Consider the following 19,863-nt stretch of genomic DNA (forward strand, 5'->3'; position numbering starts at 1 on the left):
TACCAACAGTTATGGTCCTTCTAAGAGATGCTAAAAAAAACAATTGAACAAAGAAAAGGCATTAAATTACACTTACAATTCAATAAAACCAGGAGAATGAAAATACTCAATTCGATTTATACAGTAAAGCTGTTCCCACAACAACAGTGCAAGAGGTTGAAATAGGTCACAGGCAGCCCTCCTTACATTGCTCAATAACATTAGAAGGATTAATCATTTATGGATTATCTCCTAGAAACAATGATCTGGCACAGACAGGTAATCCAATCTCCTCTATCTTTCTAACCTGGTTTGCCGTTTCACAGGGGATTGTGGAAGGGTGGCAATTTTTTCTAGGAAGACATTGCCTGCCAGCTTGAACCATGTAAATGGCTGGAATTTGCATCAAAATATGACAGCTCTTCTCTGACGAAGGTAGGTAGTGAAATAAGACAGGTAAACCCGACTTTTTTTAACTAGAGCACAGAGGTTTGGCTCAGAAATTGTATCATGCTCACCCTTAGTTATAATCTGTCACAGAACAGAGTAAAGAGAGAAGTTTATCATTGACATAAATCAGAACTAGAGAGAAAACATTATTTCTGAGACTCTGCATTTTGCATTAATATCCAGTAATGTGTTCTTTCTGACTAAATTTGTTCAAAAATTTAAATACAACTTATTTTTGAATACAAGTCTTTCAGTGATCGCAGCCTCGCTGAGTGTATTAGACGTAGGTGTACAGCCTGACTTTTATTGATTTATATATTTATTGTAATATATAGGGCTTTGAACATACATCTTTAGCCAGTTTTGTTGTATTTTATCCAACAGTAGATATAAGGCTTGCTGCTGAATATATTAGAAGTGCACTAATTTCATTACTGAAAATTAACTCTATTGCATTTCTCCATTGTGGCAAATTAGCGATTGGACAAAATATTGCAGCAGCAAAGGTGCACCGTCAGGGATTCTCTATTGCTTATTTCATTTTACATGTAGTTTCTGTTTTATTGGTATAAGAACATTAGGAAAAACAATATGCAATTACTATCACAAGGCAGAGTAGCCTGTTCTCCTAAGTCATCTTGTACAGATTATAGACTGTACAGATCAAAAAAATTACTATTAGATTAGCAAAGTTCTGCTCTGTGCAGAATTGAGAAATACGTCAGGAATAATTGTGCATCACAGTAGATACCTTGAGCCTTGAGCAAGCTACTTTAGTGGAACTGTGTCCGTTTTTAACTTGGCCAATTTTTAATTATTGAGTTATCTACCTTAAATATACTGTGTGGGTTTTAAGACATTATTGTGTCCTTATATTTTTGTTTTCTTGTAAACATCCTTTTGTATCCTTTAAGGTTCCTAAGCCACTTTTGATGCCTCTATGTATCTAGCCCTTTAAATGCTGAGACTGTCACATAAATTTTAAAATGTAGGTTTATATGCTGCTTTATGTCTGAAGCCTTGCTGTAAAATAGCAAGTCAGAATTCCTTTTAAATATTTTTACCTGGTCCTCTTGCAAAATATGCACAAATCAGAGCAATCATCTTTAAAATAGGTTAGATAACTTTTTTATGACCAAATGTGTATTTTTCAATAGGCTTTTCTTGATGTGGTGCAGTACTAATAAAGAAGATGCAATACCATTCTGAGAGTAAATAGCTTCTAGAGCTTTTCAGGCATGACTGGGAACAAATATAATGTAAAATAGCCCAGTGCTTTTGGCTGCTTTTGATGCTTCTTGGGTTCTCCAGTGTCAGAGGAATGGGAATCAGTAAACCTGCATTCATTTCATAGGTTATTAAGCCACTTCAGCTCTTCCTGAACCCGAAACCACCTTCGTCCTCCCAGACATAAAATGAGTACAATATATTTACTCAAGATTATATATTTCATTGAAATACTTTTTTTGAAGAGGAATATAAACGGTAGGCGATAGGATGAGCTTTCACTCACCTGGGGAAGGGCTGGTGGATTCAGACCGGGTCTGAAGGTGAGGTCTGCATTGACTGCTGTCATCCTAATGCATCAGTCATGACAAAGGAGCAGGTTCAGGACCGCTGCCGTGCTCTGGCAGGGTGGGTTGCCTCAGGCCCCTCGCTGCCACCTAAACACCTTCTCTGGGTGCTCATCTGCCTGCTGGGGTTGGGCTGCAAACTGGAAGGTACACATGGGTAGCCAGGGACCTACGGCACAGCGCCGGTTAATTCTTGGTGTAAGCACGTGTACCTCTTCCTCTTTGCTTCGTCAGCTTTCTCCAGGATGTATCACGTCCAAGAGTAATCAGTGACATAACCGTGTGGATTTAACGTGTGTTGTGTGCTAAATTCTGCCCTTCACAGTTGCAGTAAGGTGTTTCTGCTTTGAACTGAAACCCTGAGGCAGACCCACCCCGTTTGGGGCGGGATGGCCTTCCTCCAGGGGGTAAGGAAGGCAGGCTAAGCAAAGTGGGAAGGAGTCACCATACTGGCAAAAGGGGAAACTCAATTACATCATGACTAAGTAAATAAACTGGATGAGATCCCAACCTCTTATCTGGCTTCTTTTCACCAATTAAGTCCTGGCTGACGGAGAATTCCTTTGCTGTAGTAATTCAGAAGACAGCCGTAAAGCTGTCTGCTGAAGATCCTCTGGAGAGCCCCCCGTGGCTGAGATGGGTGAGAAATGGCACAGGAAGGGCGTTTCAAGGGGAAGGCATTAACACGCAATGCTGTGGAAAATTGCAACCAAACTAGCACAGAGCTTCTTAGCGCGAGAAACTGCTGTAGTTCAGGCAGGCCTTAAGGGCTGTGGTGGAGGTGCGATTGCAGCCTTTAATTTTGGGACCTCATGTCCCTCGACTCTGGCGTTAGAAAGTGATCTGATAGTAGTGAATTATTTAAGAACAAAAGCGGTAACATCTTATTTAATTAATTTCAAATGGGTTGTGTGCAGTTATGTGTGTAAAGCAAAATGGCAGTCCACTAGTAGAATATTTTCTACAAAATTCTGTGTACAGATTTACTGAATTTTCATTTTGAAAACGAATGTAACTTTAGGGATTATCTACAAATTGGATTGCTTACTTTGGCATGTTTGCAAGGGGAAAAGAACTAACTAATATGTTGTGTGTTGAAACCATCCACTGCATTCATGCGGTAATTTTTCCCCAGCGTTATTTCACAATAAAATTGCTTTTGCGTGTGGAATTAGTGTACTGAAATGATGAATCCAAAGAGCTTGTGTAGGGGTAATACATTTTGCCAGGTAAAGGATTGAAAAGCATCTCTCCAATAGATTCTAATAATCAGAAATAATTATACTCTTGAGTACCAGTTTACATGACAGGCTCTAACAGGTTCTTTCAAAACTCTCACAGTCAGCACGATGACTATTTTTCATTTTTAAAATGATTACGTCTTCTAAAGTCTATATAAGTTATATGATTTTCAAAACAATTAAATTTAACAGGCATTGAGAGCTGCAGTATAAACAATGCACGTATGCAAAAGCAGCTGAAGGACCACATCTCCTCTCGCTTTTTCCTTCTGGCGTGATGCCTTCCAGGGCTGGCCAGTTCAGCTGAGCTCTGCAGTCCTGGAGGTCTAAAGCCAGTGCCTGCCTAACTGCTCAGCTCCTCCTCTACCTGTGAGTGCAATCTGTGGCTGATGACAGCTAGCATAGAAATCAGTGATGGGCAGGTCAAGCTTGCCGTGCTTGTCTTTTCCCTATCCCTGTGTGTAAGGGTGTGCCTGACATTGATCAGACAGAGATGGGGCGTTTTTAGGAGGCCTGACGCTTCTGTGACAAAACAGACCTGCCAACCAAGAGAACTGAGTTCCAGAAGTGATAAGCTGTCCTACAGAGCAGGAATGACCAGAGTCCACTATTTACCCTAATGGAAAATAATTCAAAACCAGTTACCAAAAAATAGATCCAAAAATTGCCTCTGTAAAATGTTTTCGCCAGGTAAAACTGGCATCCTTTTTGCCTTTTTTTGGATTAAGAAAAATTCTGATCTGCTCCATTTTCATGACAGACTTGTCACCTGAATAATTAATAAGTGGTTATGTCTAAGAGGTAAGCAGAACACAGAGGAAGAGCTGTTGGTGTACTGCGGTGCGTAGAGGGGGAGCGTGGGACCAGCCAGAGGGGGAAGGCAGGCTGGTCCTCCTGCTCTTTGCTTTAGCTTTCAGTAGCAAGAGTGTCTGCACAAGAGTAGCACGGGAGCTCAGGCTGAAGGAAGGTCTTAGCAGGCAAAGACAGCCGTGGCTTTGCAATGTATTTGTGTGGGAAGGGGACTGTTTGGCTTTGGTAATATCACGGGCATATATTTTTTGTAAGGTGCTCCCATTATAGTTTGTTTTGGTTATTTTTCTTGGGTTTTTTTTGACCCAGTCAGAAATTCCAGCTGTAATGGGGAGCTGGCCAAATAGGCTGTGTAAACTTGAGATGTAGCACTTCAGGGGGCCACATGAGATTCATGAGCTTCTGTGACGCGAGAGCCAGGCAATGCTGTTGGCTTACAAAACAACTGTGGGCAATGCTTAAGTTAAAGGAGCAATAATCTGTAAATCTTGCTCAGTTAGAAAATCCCCAAAATATTACTGTGTAATATCAGGGTTTTTACATGTATTCAACTTCAGGTATTCCTTTTGTGGGTCCTAACCTACTTCATGGTGTTTGTTTAATGGTCACACTTCTGCAAAGTGCTGTCCCTGGCTTAGTGGCACCATGCCGACTGCTGAGAGGTTTGAAGGGTACTTTTTGTTTTTAAACAATGAGAGACCTACTAAGTAAAATCCACTGCAAGTGAAAGCTAGTAACTGAAACACTGACTTTACCAGGTGGACATGGCTGCCGGTATAAGGGCACGTTGTCAAACACTTTGAGAAAGAAAAAAATAAATCTATAATAATTAAAGTAGTTGTACAATTGTATTTTTTTTTATTATCATCATGTTAGCAGAGCAGAGAGAGAGGTTTATTAAGCTTACTCCAATCCCCATTAGTTCTTTATAACCTTGACCAACAAAAAAATGGAGAGAAAGATAAAGGAATTGTCAATATTCTGTCTCTTCAGGTTGATTTTTCATTTGCATCTCTAGTCAGAATTTAATTATTAATGTTTGCAAAAACATATTATGGTATATGGGCTATTTGCAAACTGTTCACTGAGATTATTTAAGATATCTCTTAACTGTAGTTTTAAGCATCATTATAGTGGTTCTTGAAAGGCTCCCAAAGCCATCAAGAATTCTCCAGAGAATATGCTAATGAGGCATATAATGGGACATCAGGATGAATTTATTCTTTTAATTTATACATAAAAAGGTTATTTTTGATAGTTTTGTTACCTGTTTCTCATTACAAAGAATCTAATACTAGAAACTGTTTACCTTGTAAAATTATCAAAAGAGAATATCTTGCTTATTTTTATGTAGCCAAAGGAATACACTAGCAGCGGGGCTTGTATATATATACTGCTATTATAGTCAGCAAAATTATAATAGAGGAAAAAGGCAACTAAAATGCAGATCTGTAGCAAGATCTTCTGTTTTTTTTCATGGATTTTTGAGGCTTCTACAATCTCTTTGGGGCCCATTTTTTTCTCATATTTCAGCTGGAACTGCCTTTTTTTTGGTACTTCCACGGAGCTTATGGAAGAGAGGAACTTTGCAACCTCCGTAACTTACTTTTCTGATGGGAAACTTTGTGAACATACGTGTGGCTGTTAGGGGCTTCGCTCATCTATGTAATCAGGGGGAGCTGTTGCCAGCCTTACTGTGGATCTGAATGACCCAGGCTGACCTCCGGGGTGGGCAGTTAAGGACTGCTGGCGGGGCTGACCCTTTCAGCAAGTCCACAGCCATGGTGACTATGGTCACCCCTGTGAATGCTCACTGATGCTAACATCAGTGCTATTTAAGGGAGCATCTAAGTTTGTTCTCTGACTAGTCAGTAGCTGAGGTATGTGGCTATTTGAAAATGCTCATTTTGTGACCTTCAGCTTGCACCCAGGACCTATTTCAGTCCTAACCTTTGGCTTGTATCTCAGTTTCTGACTCAGGCTCTTGACATTTGGTATTTAGCCTGATTGCTGGTCTTCGGGTGCCACATCACCTCCTGTCCTAGGCTTGGCTTCTGGTTTCAGATATTAGCTCTAACTGCTTATTGCAGCTTGCCACTTAAATCTTACTTGTGCTTTTGAAATTTTCCCCTTGGGTCACTAACTGTACTTCTCACATTTCTTTCTCAGCCTTTACGTAAATGAGTCAAAACTCTTGTAATCAGAACAGCTCTATGGTGCTCAGTTCTAAATGCATCCTTTCTCTCTGGTGTCATTAAACTGAGGACGCAAAGCCGTTTGGACACACCTCCAGGAACCCTTCATTCCTACTCAGCATGGGTAGTCACTTGGTTGCCTTTGTGCTCACGTTTACCTGTTAGGATGGCTCCTGGTCTCTGTGCAGATGGGTGGGTGCCCATCGGCAGAGCCTCGGCCCCAGGTGGCCACAGGAAGTCTGCTTTATGGCTGCACGTTCCAGGAAACAAAACAAGTGGAAGCCTGATAAATCCCAGCATCCCCTTTGCTAGAAATCTGTTGCTGAGACATCAACCTGTAAATTGGCTTATTTGAGCAAATGTGTCAGAATAAAAAACTCTCCATAAATTAAAGATGAAATCAGTTAATTTCCTCCTGAGACATTTGATATAAAATGACAGCAAAATTGTATTTAAGGAAAACAAAAGCAACCCCCAACATCCCTACAGTGTTTTCAGTAAAAGCGTCACAAAATTCTGTTGGTTTTGAAGGTCAGATGGCAAGCCTCATGTTCACAGTCATGACTACATGCTCACGTGAGTTTGTTTCCCTGGCTTTACAGGGACTGTTCGCGTGAATAACTACTCCCGCAGAGTGAATAAAGGCATTTGCAATCTGGTCCCAGCTGGAAACTTATTTCTGAAGCCAGTTTCCTCTCTTCATAAAGCACAGATTCTTTATTTTGTCTTGTTTTGTGTTTAGTTCAAATGATTTGAGATCTTTGGGTTGACTGCGACTCCATTCCAAATCACTTCCTACTAGACGAGATGTACATTTCAGAGCTCTTAATTCTTTCTGGACACGTGTTTGGAATAGAGATATTCTTTTTGTCTGGGAGGAGAAGGATAATTGCTGCCTGCCTGGATATCAGTTAATTAGCAGTCTCCTCACCAGTGGACGCCTGGCTAAATTCACTCCTTTGCCGAGTAATTTATTAAATAACTACCAGACTATTCAAGCAGCCCCAATAGTATTTTATAACAAAGCACTAATTACTTGGTATATTTAATGGCAAAAAGGAATGTAAGGAAGTACAGGGCATATATTTTCAATTGCTTACGAACCTTTCTGTCACACCTTTCTCTTGGATCCCAGAGCTCAGCGAATTAGACCCAGCTGTTCCTCAAGTGAGGATGCGGCATAATTTTGGAGGATATATCGACTATCCTTTTCTTCCACGGTTAACGCAGTCTTGGCCTGCTCAGGAACGCAGCATAACTTTTCAAACAGGAATCACAGTCATAGCCTTCGCAAGGCTGCTTAGATAGGGAGAATCGGCTCCGCTAAGTGCTGATGCTGGTGTAGCGGCTTGGGAAACGTACGGAGGGAATGCACGATAAACCTTTTGCTCAGCTCCCCTGTCACATCTTCTGCGGTGCGGCTGTCCATTAACATGCCACTGGCTCAGCAAGACCGCTGGGGTCTGCCCAGATCACTTGGTAGCTGTCAAGTGGATAAGACAAGCTTCCTGGGGAATGTACTAAGATAATTGCAGGGAGGTGAAGTTAAATCGCATACATGTGCTGCAGCGAGTGCTGTGAGCAAAGGAGGCTTTATTCTGCAGTATGGGGACCAGATGGACTTGGTGACTGTTCTTGCGGTTTCTGGGGGAGAATTCAGTACATATGGTCCGGAATCGACACCTCTTTTTGTCAGTTCAAGTCACACCACCACGCTCTCCTCACCCCCGCCCCCCCTAATAATTTTTGTTGTTGTTTTATAAACAGAAAATCTACTGGTGAGTGCGAGCAGGTATGTGTTAAGGCAGCGTTTTGAAATTTGCCAGTTCTTTAGCTCTTTTGCTGAAACCCCCCTGGAGTCCAAAAGCCCAAGTTCTGTTCTTCTCTTCCCTGCAGGGTAGACGCAGCTGTTATTTTGAAAAGAGAAGCTGTGTGCCATAGTCATTCTTCGCAGCAATTTGAAAAAAGGACAAGCTCCCTGTTACTCTAATGCCTTATCAGATGATTTGCTGTTTGTATATATATATATATATATACATATATATATATATGTCATATACTACTGTAAAAATTGTGAAAATGGAAGGTCAGTAGATTCAATGGTTAGGTCTAACCCTGTTCTTTTAGGACAAATTCTTGCAGCCTATCTAAGGTATCTTAGTACATAAAACATATACACAGGTATCTCCTAGGTATCTATCACTTAATGAGTAATACCAAGGGTCAGTTTTAATGCTGTGATAGGCTAACTGGGGAAGAAGCACGCTTCAGTTTTTCAGGTACTCCTTTCCAATACATGGTTCCTGCAAAACTGAACACACGGGTTAAAACGTTATTCTACGCAGCATTGTAGTTCATCTGTTGCAGCCTTTCTGCAGGGAAAACAAGGATTAACTCCATATCTTAGTATACCGAATATTTTAATGTGTTGCAGAAGATTAATTTGAAGAGAGCTCTTTTTGCAAAGTATTAAGTAGACAAGCAAATGTAATAAAATTGGGGACCTGGCTTGGTAACTCTAGTTTAAATGTATATGACTGTACTGCATGGTACAGTCATATAAAAAATAATTAGAAACCCCTGTAGTCTATTTGTTAAAATAATTTAAATTTTAGTTTTATCTAGAACTTTTCTGCCACATTTTGAATTTGTGTGAAATCATGAAACTTTGTTTTTAATGAAATGTGTATGGTACAAAGAAAGAAACTATAATTTCAGGTATTCATATATAATAGGCAGAGACCCAAATAGTAAGTTTTGAGATCTGTAGTTCTTCCATGAGTAAACACCTACCCATTCTTGAGAGGTGTTTGTGCCAGGGGAGTTTTGCTGTTGTTTCATCCCACAGATTTAGAATATTAAAGCAGTAAATAGCACAGAAAATAAATTTTTGCGTAATGGAGGCAACTAACTCACACCAGGACCAAAATGTGTTAAAGAACAAGGCTGAAATATTGCACTGTTCTCTTGTTACAGATCAGAAATCACGCGTGTGGACAACACAGACTGGGTCATCTGTGGGCCTTGGCAGGCTTGACCTTACGTCAGCTCAGAACATTTCTCATACGAATAGCAACACTGAACTAGTCTTAGAGATAAAGGAGAAGCAGGACCTTATGGTCGTCTAAATAATTTTTTTTTTTTATTTAAAGGAGTGGTTAGTTTTCAAGGCAGAAGGGGTTAGTAATGATCTTTTAAAACAGTGATGATTCCTTTTTTATTTAAAAAAAATCTCTCCTTATAGAAATGTTATTAAAGACTGTTTAGAATGTTTTTGTTTTTTATTAAATGATTAAGTGGAATTAGATAAAGAATAACACTGAATTCAGAAAACTTTCAGATGGTGGTGCCAGTTTGCTCCTTATGAAGAGCTGAAGGATTGCCGTCAGAGTGGTTGCTGTTGCAGCACTTGTATCTGAGTGACTGGAGTTGCTGCCTTTTGTTTTTGCAAAACTAGCTGAAGCTTTTTTTCATCCTGGTTTATTTACACTGACTTGATGCACACTTTCAAGTGTTTCAGCGGCATATATGAAGATCATTACTTTGAGAGAAGCAGTTTCCATGGATTCCTTATTTTGATGTCACATAAGACTTGCATCTTGCGTTGTGGACTCTGTAACTCAGTTTTATTTCTGATATTTTAGAAAGCACACCTATAACTTGTGAGATAAAAAAGTCATCGAAGCTGTCATTGTCCATTGCACTCAGGCTTTGGCTTTCCCTTCGTATTTCCCGTTATTCATTAATAATGACAAGCTGACTGATCTCACTCACATTTTATTATGCACAGACACTCCATATGTATGAGAAAGACCTGCCAAAGCCTAGGAGGCTTTTTTTTTTCTCCAGTGAATTGATTATCTTCAAAGTCCTGCCCCATATCTATTTTTTTTGCGACAAGATCTTTTTCTGCGTGGCAAAGATCAAAGGTTCCTTTAAACTAGCCTGTTTCCCCAGCTGAGGGATCAGCCTTAAGATGTTGTTGGTTTAGGATGTCCTAGAGGGTTGGATGTGAGAGGTTTTACAACGGCACAACCTCCACTTCCATGGCAGAGGTTAAATTACCTTTAACCTTCTCCAAGTATATACAAGCAAAGGATTGTTGTGGCTGCTGGCTTTTCACTATAATTCCAACCATCTACTTCATGGATCTTACACTTAGATCTAAAATCTAATGGCCTTCAGGAAGTAATTGACATAATTTTCTACTGGGAAAACAATTGCAAAACTATTGTGAAAAATTTGTTTTCTGACTCGTCCATTTGTGGACGGGTATTTGTATTTCACCCTGAATCAGAGGCACTTCCTCTGCTCTGTCACCCTTTGTGTAGGAACAGATGTAGTGGGTCCATTCCTGCATTCTGCATAAAATTGGCTCCTTTTCCTCTTGCCACAAGTGGGCTTGAACAGGAATGAAAAAGTGGACGAAGCATCCACCATGAGGTCATTTCGGGGCTGTTACGTATGCCTGTTTCTATCAGGCTTTCCATGATACAAGTTTGGATGCATTGCAGGAGAAGTTAATAATGCCTTTCACTGTGAGAGTTCCCACCTTGCAGAGCTATGGAGGAGTGTCCTCCGTGGCCTTGCTCCCCTCAGATCCCTTCTGCACTGTTTTGAAACCGCACCAAGACCAACCAAGTGGAAGTTCCCACATAATTTTCAGGCCGGGCAGAGACACTTGCGGAGCATACTGGACCTTGCCCAGACTTCATGCTTGAATGGCTTCTATACACTCAGAATCCCAACAAAAAATCTGGGGTTTGGGTTTGGAGAATAGTACAGTAATAGGTACTGAATAACTTGACACACATTTCTGACTGGCTGGTAGATCATTTAAGGCTTTGAAACTATGTTAAAAAAGGTGATGTGGAAGCTGTGTTTGGAACAAAAGCAACTTTTAGGTGTCTTTAGCAGTTCACGAGGAAGAAGCTTGTAGAAAAAATATTTCTTCATATCTTTTCAAGAGTGATACTGTAATTCCTTTTTCTGTTAATATAAAATATTGACTTAAGAAAATGCCCAGTGCATTAGCTTTTAAAACCTTCAAACTTCATAGTCTCCGAATTTGGTATAAGCATTAAATTAGTAGCAGCTATTTCTAGTCTCTTTTTTTCTTCCCTCCCCGAATACAGATCACAGACACAGGTTGTACGATTTATAAAATGTGTGGAAGTGCAGACACATTCCTAAAAGTCAGGGCAGCTTCAGGTAGACCTTTTTAATTTTACTGTTTCTTTGAAATCTGACAAAATTAAAAATTTCCAATAAGATGTAGAAAAAAGAATTTTTACTGTTGGAAAATATCTAATTCAAAATGTCTTCTAGTAATATGGAAGAAAAACTTGATATGGAAAACATTCAAAACATTTAAAAATATAATTGAATACTCTATTTCGACATTTCCATTTTTCATTTGGATCTTTTCTCATGTTCAAAGTTTTAAATGTACAGACTATACTATTTCAATATTACTGTAAAAATATTTTAACAGGACCTTGTTGGTATTTCTAAATTAAAAGACAGTGCAATCCACATTTTACTAAACATTTTGGGGTTTCAATATTTTTTTATCCACTTAGGATGAAAATAAGTTTTGAAATGCCTGAATTTCCCAAAGGGTAGACAATTTATTACTCTAATTAAAAGGGTTTTTGCTACAGAGGTCCCTAAGGTAGGTTCTGTGTCCTTATTACACAAAGCAGTGTGCTTCCTCTTGCAGTCTTGACTATTAAAGCATGAGAGCTGTCAGATGAGAAAAAATGCATAGCACGTTAAGAACTGTGTATCAGTTACACATTGTTTAAAATAAAAGGAAATTAAGACCAAAAAAATCATGTTTCTTTTCACCTTAAAACTAAATCAAACCAATGTTAATTAACCTTCAGAGACAGCAATAACTTCAGAAAATAATGGCTTTTCCAGGATTTTTATCAGTGGAAAGCCCTTGGTCTCCAAATACATAGCAGAAAACTGTTTTTACCGTTCAAAGGGATTATTTAAAGAAAAGAAGGAGTTACATCAAGATTTTTAGTCTCACTGAAGTCCATGAGCATTGGATTAGGTCCTTAGATCTGGTTATGTAAACATTTCTGTAACATTTTTAGACTGTAATGTTTGGAGTTTTACTACAGAACGCTGCAGTGCTTTTCATAGCTTGATGTTTTAATACCTACACTTGAAGAGCTTATAATTTATTTTCCACCTGATACATCCTCTTCCCATGTTAACATATACACTGGTATTTAAGAGTATCACTCTTTCCTTTCTGTACTTATTGAAATACGTGAAACAGCTGCCTGAGGTCTGACAAAATATAAGAATGTTGCTGAGCCTCAGTGATTCTTAACTCGTAGGAGAGGAGAGGTTACACTTTGCATTTTATATTGCAGCTATTTCCTGTTTACCTGTGGGTAAGAAGAACAGGTGGGTTTGAATCCACTGTCTTTGCTCCTCATGCCTAGGGAGTGGATAAATACGGCCAGCCCTCTGAATGCTGCCTTGAAGACTTTCAACCTATTTTCTCTTTTTCTTACTCTTTATAAGCTTTATCCTTGTATGAAGAGTCAGTGCAAAGTCTAAGGTCCTTGCCCAAGAATGCTTAACCCCACTTAAAGACCTTGCTTCAGGTGTTATCTGGGCCTTCAGTGACGCAGAAGGGTTGTGCTGGACTCTGCAGAGGGGGCCTGGGAGCAGAGGCCAAGGAAACACTTGTTGGTTTTGGTTCAGGGAGCTGTATGGTTAGACACGAGATGAAGACAATACTCGTCGCTCTGGGGTCCTGTTAGAAGGAAAGGAGGACCACAGGTTTAAAAAGACCAGACTCTTCTCATGTCAATTCTGCATACTGCACTGACTTTTTACCTAATTTTTTCAAAAAATGTATCTTGCTATTAACTGGGTCGTGTTAAACAAAGGGAGCAGATTGATCTAAAAAGAGTGAATAATAGATGCCTTGTATCAGAACCACTGAAAGATTGCACACCGACAAAAATGAAATGGGGTCCCTCATTCATTGTTCATTCATTCTACACACCTGTGCCATCTGTTACGCTAGCACAGTGACACGCTAAATCATTGTGTCTCGAAAGCATCAGCATTTTGCACAAAGGAAAAAGACTGAGAGTGCCAGGAAAATGGTTTTGAATGTGTGACCTGTATCTTATGCAAACAGCACGCCCTTCCCTGACAACACAGGCAAGCAGGGCAGTGGCGTTCCACCTCTCCTGTGAGAACTGACAGTAAATTTTATATTATAACATGCATGCATGTCCTGATAAACTTATGACAGAACTGTGGTTCTTAAGCAACAGCATTGTTAATTATTGTAATGAAAATAATCCCTTTGCTACCAAGTTAAACTGATGTTGCGTAGGCATGTGTTTGTTTTAATATTGCCTTTAATTCCCTGTTTCTTACAAGCATCAGAGCTCTCATATGATGAGCGCAATGTAATTTTTCCACTGCTTTAAGAATGATGCGCTAGACTTTCTCAAACACTTAAATATATATTATGAAGGATGCACAGCTGCCATTCTTCAAGAGCTGCTGAAAGAATACAATGGTCCAAACCTGCACTCATTTATGAAGTCAAGGAAGATGCTATCCTAACAAAATTGATGGGATTAGGTGACCTATATAATTGTTATCTTTAAGCCTTTGTTACAACTAATTCTGAAGATGGGAACTAAGCACCTTCTTTTTTGACTAACTGGAATTCTTCAAATCCTCATAAAAAATTACTGAGATAATAATAGCGATCATATGTTGCAAAGACAGTACGGTTCATCTCTCAGTGCTTTTTAAAGATAAGAAGCATCTTCATTGATGCTGAAACAAAATTAAATGGCTTGTGCTAAGTCCCACAGCACCTACTGACAGAGATGGGGAGTGAACAAACCATCCAATGCACCAAATCCGTGTACCAGTAACTGCATCTTTTTTGTTCTTGCCATTTTCTATGGAAGTAATCAAACCTGTTAAAAACTTTTAAAAATATAAAAAATAACAGCTAGTACCATGGTTCTACACACATTTTAATCTAGCATTAGCTAGCTCTGTTACTGCAAGAAGTGCTCCTAAACCTGACCTTGTCCATGAGCTAAGCCATCGGAACAGAGATTCTCACAGGCTAGAAGGGGCCTTGGGAGGTCACCTAGTCCAACCTCCTGCTGAAAGCAGGGATCACTACTGATCTCAGACGAGGTTGCTCAGGGCCTTGTCCAAGTTAAAACTGACCCGCCATCATAGCTTAGTTTTAATCTGCCTCAGCTCTTTACTTTGGGTCATTCTGCATCCATATGGGTACCAGTATTTAGGCTGACAAAGGAGCTAAGGGCCTGAAGCAGAGGGGCGAGTGAGACAGTTTCTTTCCATGGCAGTACTAACGCATTCTACCCTACAATGTAAGCCTTACTACTGGAGAGTAAGAGATACTTTGATGCTGTGCTCAGTCCTGCTTTCTTCTTGTATTGGGACATTTGTTGGAGCAACAGCCTCAACTCCGACAGGTGGAGGAAGGGAGAAAGGTACTCTACGCTGCTTGAAAGAAATCTCTCATATTAGTGGCGCTTTCCACTCCCCAAACCACTCCAAGCAGATATATTTTCATACATTCCCTAAGTGAAGTCTGATATCAACTGCCCAGATGTAATATTTGTGTGTGTGATCTGCCTCTTCTGTCTAGCTTATTTATTTCCATTGTACTGCAGCATAAATTTAACTTAAATTACCATATTAATACTTAGCCTTCTGGATCTTTTAAGCCATTCTCTGTAATTGCATAACAATATATCTCACTGAGCTTTCAGTGCAGTTGCCCCTCTATCACACCATCTTAATGAGAGAAGGGATAGTTCTCCCAGCTTAACTTCTTGCATCATGCTTTGTAAGATACTGTTTGTTCCTGACGCGAAGGTATCTCAGGATGCCGTCCTTGAAGCCTTTGCTTTCCTTTTCACTGCATTCTTATTGTGTCTGTCTGTGCTTTAAGTGTTACGCTCTGCCAAATTTTAGCCTGGAGTGACAGCAGAGAAATGAGCATTATAATGAAAGTGCTGACAAACCCTTAGCTCTAATGACGTGAATGGCGCAGCTATCATTTGAGTTTGCTGTGTTCTTTACTTTAAATCTTTAATGCTATTTTCTCCTTTTATCCTGTGTTGAGCAGTGGGATTACCCAAGTGGTTTATGGCTTAGAAGTTGTGCAGTTAACTGAGTTGTTCAGTGGGGTGGAAGGACTCCTCTCTGGGGGCTACCTTCTTCAGTTTAGAGGTGTGGAAAAGTTTAAGGTTTGAGGAGGAAAAACACTGTTAGCAAGATATTCGATACTGCATTGCCATTCCAGCACTGCCACCAACTTTGCTCCCTGTGACCACTCACTCTAATGACACCTTATTTTATATACCTCTGACTGAGGTAAGGTCAGTGCCCTCTAAGGTGGAAGAAACAGGGCATTTTGCATTGTAAAGGGGAAAAGAGTGAAGCCTTAAGAGTGAGAAAATCTAGCTTATAGTAAAGAAGTGTTAGCTGATGATGTAGGCATTAATGTTTTAGACTGTAAGTCATTTGAAGCAGGATGTCTGCGTTCCTGTGTGTATGGATGCTGTCCAAAACATTTCTGACATTACCGCAGCACAAATAATGCATGGAATAAATATGAATCTGTACTGAAGTGCCCACTTGCTATCTGCATGTACCTGACATTGCCGCAATGGAAGTAATGATCCTGGGGAGTTTCCCACTGATTTCAGTGAAAGCAGAAACAAAGCTTCAGGAGGCCTTTTGGATTAGATCTCTAGCTTTTCTAAAATGGCAGAAGTCCTTTCATCTTGAATATGCCCTGCCATTTTATACTAGACAAAGATGTGGCTCTGAGAATTGCCTCTGGACAGTATCTGCCTGATGCCAGTCGGGTGCAATTACTGCGTGGGTGGGTGTGTGGCTCTTGCTGTACCGTGTGACCAGGTAATGCTAATAATCCCTTTAGCTCCACCATATATCTTCCTATGGTGACTGAGATTAACACTGTATTAATTTGAACGAAACGAATACGGTATGCATGTATTAAAAAAGATAAAACAAGATGTATGTGCAGAGGGATGTTAACAGTCTACAGACATCAACTGGCACGAGCCTCATGAAGCTTAGACCCATTTCCCCATTGGGGAGATGAAGTCCTCATCTTTGGACGTGGAGAAGACTGCCAGGAGCAACCTGCTCTAAGCTGGTCCTGCTCTGAGCAAGGCATTGGACCAGATGACCTTCAGAGGTCCTTTCCAGCTAGTATTGTTCTACAAAGCTAGTCTATTAGGAGTGAAATTATTGTCCTTTGTGGTGTGAATCTGACTAAACTACTGAACCAGTGGGTGCTTAGACCTGCCTAAAGTCCAGAGATTAATAGCTCTGGCAGGATCACTGAAGAAAGACCCTTCAAGTATGTTATACCAGCAACAGATTAGCTCATTGCTGTCAGCAAAGTTATGGTACAAACTTTCATTTGATCTCCTGTGCTTCTCTGTCACTATAAGATCTGTATTTCTCTCATTCTTTATTATTATCTTTGAATCAAAATGCTTATGCCTCAAGAATTCACTTGCGTTGTCTGAAATGATCCCACTTTTCCTTTGCTTTACTGTGTGGAAATTATGTTGATTCACAGAGAAGAGATTACTGTGCATCATACCTGCCTTTGCTCTCATTTTCTTTTCTGCTTTTCACATGTGACAGCATTATATTGCAGGCCTTGCACCCACTTCTCAGGTTCTCTGGGGTATGATTTGGAGAGTTCCTGGAACCATATTACACAGATGTGGCTGCCCTGGGGGACACTACTGCAACTTGCTTGCCATAAGAAACAGCACAAACCCTTCAGATCGTTGTCCCTCTTAACTCCCCTTGCTCTTTTAAGATTTCACTACTTAAAGGAGGCACACAGACACACTGTCTATACAACAGGGTGTAACACTTGGTTTCTTGAGCTGACAGCTACCACCACCATTAATAGTCCTTTGAGGGACAATGCTAACAAGAGTGAGAACAGCAGCGGTGGGGGTGATATCATGATTCTCTGAGTCAGGTTTGATTAAAGAAGGTAAAAAAATCACAGAAGAAGCTTCTGAGAGTCAGAATTGCAAAACAGGTGATAACAGCCTGCTTTGGATTACGTCTGACTTCAGCTAAAACAGTTTTCTGTGTTTCTGGGATCTTCACTGACAATATTCTGCTGTCCGTAAAGCATATGAGCATAAGAAAATTTATGGGAAAAGATCCAAGTAACCTGCTTGCTTTATTTTGCTTTACCATCATTGTACTCCAAAGCAGATCACAGCAGATGAAGGGAAGTCAGAACTTTTGGGGTTTTACTCTTACCCCAGACCTGTAACTGCAACAAAACTTGTTTCATCTCTCATTGCCTCATCTTACCTCCATGGAGGATTAGAAGCTTAATCCATTCATCTTTGTAAAGTGTTTTGAAATATTTAGAAGAAGACATAGGAGTCCAAAAGTTTGCTGGTTAGGAGCATGCTGTGTTGGGTTACAATGGTAATAAAATCCAGATGCGTTTTTTGTGAACTTTTCTGGACTCTTGTTTTGCAGTGTGACATAAAGAGTTCATAAAGAAACCTTGGCAGAAAATGCAGTTATACAGCCCCTCCAGAACAGATACGTGATGATCTCAGTAACTCCCAGATTGGGAATTCAGGTACAGGAGACAGATGCACATATTTTCTTGAGTGTACAACCAAAGTCAGGCAATGATTAGTAAGACCTGAGTGTTAAGCATGATTCTGATTTCATTATGATTGCTCTTTGAGATACAGATATGAGCTGAAGTATAAAAACTACTGATTTGCTGGGTGTCTAGTAAACTTTGAGAAAACTTCCAAAACCACCAGCATAACTATATAAGTGTAATAAACTCTAGACTTTTTGTCCTTTGTATCACTTTTCCAAATACCTTGTGGGAAGTCCGATCTGTCAAGTCAAGAGGAAAGCTTTGGAAAACCATGCATATGTATTCTGCCCAAGAAGCCACACAATTTTTCATCCCTGAACACAGAGGCAACATTTGACACTAGGACATTCTGATATATATAGCAACATGTAAACCCATGTTGGTTCATACCAACACTGTATATGTGGCTTAGCCAGACAGCCATGGAAAGAAATGCCCTGCAGAGAGACAGACAAGTATGTGGGTGTGCTCTCAGCCACCTCTGCCCAGTGGCCTTTTTCTGGCAGCCTCCTTTTCACTGGATGCTAAGAGAAAACTAGAATTTCATTTTCAGAGGGACTGTGGCAGAGACCCGTGGGAGACAACAGTCCCTTCAGCTGCCTCCCTGTCTGGGGCTCACTCACCAACTTTGATTAAGGGCTGCTAAAACTTGTCCTAACTAGTTCAGCTTGTTTCCCTTTTCCCCACTTAAAGGTATGTATTACATCATCACCAACTCTGCATTCTATTCTGAGAATTACTTTCCTGCACATTTCCCTATGGATAACTAGCCTGTATCTTGTGGGGAGAAAAGAGTGTGTTTATGTCTGACACATTACATTTTCTTCTATATTTGCCCTTTATCCGTGTACAGCAAGAGGCTAAACATTGAGAAGGATATTTGTTGCTTGTTACTCTTATTTGTGCACGAATGTACACATACAGCCTTATGCAGAGGCATAGAAACTTTGAATTTTAAAATGGTAAGAGAAGGTTTTATATCCTTGTTTATCCTCTAGGCACTGCACTCTCACTTCCCTTTTGATGCTGATGGGAAAGAGGCTTATTAATGGGCTGGTTCAATAGACTTGTTAAAAGATTTTCTTTATAATAAAGGAAAAAAACCCCCTCTTTGAAATTCCATCATTGAATGAAATTACATCACTGATTTAGTCTTTATTTTCCAAATGACTAAGCATCTCATTTTTATACGGAATAAAAATTCTTGTCAAGAAAAATTGGTCACAGTTCAGCTGTTTTCTAACAAGACATCAGCTGCGTCATTAGTATGGTTTTCCTCTCTAAGCTGAGCATCAGCTTATATGAGAAAAAGTGATATGCTGAGCTCCACGTTCTTCCCCCCTCTCCAGTCTGCGTATCGTGCTCCATTGCTGTGGTACATTAATTCTCTTGTGACCCAGCCATTCATAAATTAGCTCTCTCATCACTACAGAGAGCACAGAATTACAAACTTGAGTGAGGGAAAGATCTTGCAGATCAGTCCACCCCATTTCCTCACCAGTACGAGATTGTTCTGTGATACCTAAAGCCTATATGTGCCTCTCCACTAATACCAAACCATGTGTGTGGACTAGGAGCAAAGGAGAGAAACAAGAAAGATGTGCTTGTGATGGAGTGGTGGAAACCAGTGACACTGAGTTTCCGGATTATTCTGGTGGCATAGGTGGAAACTGGGACAACCTCCACTTAGATACATATTTTCCTCTCCCTGAAGAGTTTGAGACTATTCTGTCTCTCCAGTGAAGACCTGGTATCTTTCTGTTTAGAAGTATTTCTTCCAAGGAAGAGCCATCCTGTCCTTTTCTCCACAGATTTCAGTGCAGAAGGACGGTCCTGTTGTTCAGAACATTTAATGTCAACAAATATATATTTGATAT

The 19,863-nt window shown here is 40.1% G+C and overlaps 1 protein-coding gene across 1 annotated transcript in view; it reads left to right on the plus strand.

The window, feature by feature from the left end:
• The first annotated feature begins 304 nt into the window (after positions 1-304).
• The window catches only part of CACNA1D (calcium voltage-gated channel subunit alpha1 D), a 238,737-nt gene continuing 219,178 nt past the window's right edge, over positions 305-19,863 (plus strand). Inside the window, exon 1 of the mRNA XM_049826575.1 lies at positions 305-414. The gene's annotated coding sequence lies outside the window, so the exon portion shown is untranslated. The remainder of the gene's footprint in view (positions 415-19,863) is intronic.

This window comes from Accipiter gentilis, chromosome 23 (assembly GCF_929443795.1).
Source record: "Accipiter gentilis chromosome 23, bAccGen1.1, whole genome shotgun sequence".
Classification (NCBI taxonomy): domain Eukaryota; kingdom Metazoa; phylum Chordata; class Aves; order Accipitriformes; family Accipitridae; genus Astur; species Astur gentilis.